Source organism: Meriones unguiculatus, chromosome X, assembly GCF_030254825.1.
Source record: "Meriones unguiculatus strain TT.TT164.6M chromosome X, Bangor_MerUng_6.1, whole genome shotgun sequence".
Taxonomy (NCBI): domain Eukaryota; kingdom Metazoa; phylum Chordata; class Mammalia; order Rodentia; family Muridae; genus Meriones; species Meriones unguiculatus.
Genome location: NC_083369.1, coordinates 85,877,022 through 85,880,324, shown reverse-complemented (window position 1 = coordinate 85,880,324; position 3,303 = coordinate 85,877,022).

Here is a 3,303-nt window from a genome sequence, read left to right as displayed (position 1 = left end):
GACTGGGAGGGAATGAGGGATTGGGACATGGCTGGGATACAGAGTTAATAAAATGTAACTGATAAGAAAAAAATAAAATTAATAAAAAAAAGGCAAAGAAGTTAATCTTGCTCACAGGCTTCATGTTAATTACCTGTGTCTTGTGGTAAATAACTGGATAATAAGATGTAAAGTTAATGTAAGGATTGAAGATATGAAAGTTTATGTTATGAGGATCTGAAAAAGTTGAGGCCCTAGGAAGATTTTTCAAAGGTGGTAAATGTAAGGAATATTGTAGGGTCTAAATAGGTATTTTAAGGTTGGTAAATGTTTGTTGTAAAGTGTTTGTTGGTCTGAGTAAGCGTTTTAAGGTATGTGAATAGAAATTGTAATGATATAAAGAAAGTAATTTAAAGTATATAAAAATGGGAGATATTTCAGATTTCTCACCCCCCCATGCTATTGTTATGCTTATGTTGTTATAAGATTTCAAAGGTTCAGAGTTTTGACATTCGACAATAGAGTTCAGATACGCTGATGGAGCACTGACTGCTTATTTTTTCAGGCACAAGCTTGAGATTTTAATTTCTCTTTCATTGTCTCCTGGAGAAAGACTTAAAAGTGCTTTTCATCATGATAAAGACATCTCTGTCTAATGTGTATATCTCTCACCCAAATGCATCGCTTTTACTAGGTCTTGATAGCTTGAGTCTAGTCCTGTTGTCTTGTAGACACCTGTTACCTGCTTTTTCTGAAGTATGGATCTCAATACAATAGTGATACTAATATACTTACTTTGTAAACTAAAATTCATATGAGTTTCAGAAAATCAAAAAAGTCAAAAGACCTGCATCTGCCATAGCTCAATTGGACAACAGATGATTTTTTTTTCTTAGTCTTGGGATTCCTCACTTTTCCCATTTACTAGACAAATGTTAACATTTGTCTCTGAATTTGTCTCAGCAGATTTTCACCTGGCTGACAGAATCCATTCAGGGATCATCTATGGACTGCAAGCTGAAATCTTGACTTGCTGAAAGCTGAAGTAAAGCAGTCCAGCCTAAGTTATGGCTCTCTGTTTCTTCAACTGGATCGCTAATTAGATGGTGCCCTGTTGCTTAGAATTTGACAAGCTTCTCAGCCTTTCTTGGTCTCCAATATCTCTGCCCCAATGTCAGCCTGAACAAACTACACAAGAAGAGAAATTTGAAGTCCTTTATCTTACCTAACAGGCTGAAATGCTGTTAGGGGTGCCTTGGTATGATGAATGAATTTCTAAAATGTCAATTGCCTTACCAGAAAATTGGGCCTTAGTTCTGGGTCTTCTAGTCATGCTATGTTCCCCTTCAATGATTATGCCTAGAGTTTAAAAATAGTCTCAATACCAGCCCTTGAACCCATCTCAAAGATTTGAAATTCCATCCTGAATGAGGGGGGAATGAAAAGACCAGCCCTGGCCCCCTTCCCCGAAAGTCATCGGTTCCAGGGGCTAGGCCATAGGTCAAAAAATTACAGGAATAAGAAAACCATAAAATCCCTACCCAAGGAATATCCTGGAGGCAATCACAACAGTGGGACAGTATCTTATCTCAGAGTAGGGCAACTGTGCTGGGCAGACCACCAACCTAACATTCTTGAGGTCTATAGATTGCTCACTCAATGATAGTTATGTTAGTTAACCAATCACTTTGCAACAAGATTGCCCTTGCTGAATATCATCCAGTCCTGTAACTGCTAAACTTGGAATTCCAGGTCCTTTTTCAAGCCCCAAATAAAAACCCTGCTCAGAGGTCTCCTCTCTGATCCACTGCATTGATGATGATGGGAAGGCTGAGCTTAAGCCGGAATAAAGTTCTTTGCTCTTGTATTTGTGGTCTGGTTCATGGTGGTCTTTGGGGACCTTAAGATCTGGACACAATAGGAGATGGCTTCAAATGTGGCAAACCATGCACCCTAGGAAAAAAAAAATACCCTCACTTCATGACAGACAGAATTCTGCCACAAAAATGGGCAAGCTTAAATAGATGAGAAGTCATCTGCTGAATTTGGCTAAGATAAGATAACCAAGTCCTAAATAGTTCCTGCTTCATATATATGTCTGTCAAATATACTGAACAAGAAGGACGAAAATGATACTTCAATGTAAAGAGTTTTGGGTGACGTTCAGGCAGCAAACTGTCAATTTTCTAATTTTTAGAAGCTTCTAACTTGCACTTCCTATTTCTTCAAGTAACTAATTTTATTCCTGCTCAAGTCCCTGGTGTGGTTAAAGACAAAATAGTTATAATTCCACAACTAAACTTAAGTCATTTAGAATTTAAGAAAAAGTTTTTATATAGATACTACCAATAATCATAAAAATTAATTTAGGTATAGAACTCTAAACTTGTTAAGGTAGGATAGATTTTCAAATACTTTTTCTTAGGTGGCCAAATGCACATGGACTGGACATTGCAAATGTAAATCTTACTTAACAGTTTTCATAACTGTTACATTATTATTATTGTATTTAAAGAAACGTAGCCTTTTATTGGACTTAAAGGGGAAAACTTTGGTATAATGTTCTTGTGGAATGTACAAAATTTACCGTTGTTCATGCAACTGCTGATTTCTGTAACTCACTACATGTTTTCAATCCAGACATTGCACTATGATGATTTTTCTAAGCATCATCTATCTCAAGATTGTGTAAACATGCTACCATTTGTTCTCTGTATTGCCAATTAAAAAAAAAGCCAATGCTCAGCAATGGAAAGAATAGGGTGGGGAATCCTGGTCCAGAGGGGAGGAAAAAGGAGCTGCTGGGAGGGGGGTTAGAAGAAGAGAGATCTGAGGGAGAGGACATGGAAACACCAGGAAAGAAGAACTGGACCTGTAATATGAGAAAAAAGCAAGTACAATGTCGGAAACCTGAATCGAAGAAAACTTTGCAGGCTTGGAGGTTTAGGATGGAGCAATAATTGTCTAGCATTGTGCTCTAAGTTAATGAAATAACTCCTAGTCTCTGTGTAGTAATTTTTATATACAGCTGGTTTAGAATAACCACTGTCTCACTAAAAAATTAATCGATAATTTGAACTTAATTGGAGTTAGCTCTTCTTTGAATGTCTGTTAGAATTCTGTGCTAAAACCACCTGGTCCTGGGCTTTCTTTGGAAGGGAGACTTTTGAAAATTGCTTCTATTTCCTTAGGGGAAAAGTACTATTTAATCTATTTACCTGATCTTGATTTAATTTTGGTAAATGGAATCCATCAAGAAAATTGTCCATTTCATTTAGATTTCAAATTTTGTGGCATATAGGATTTTGTAGTAAGACCTAATGA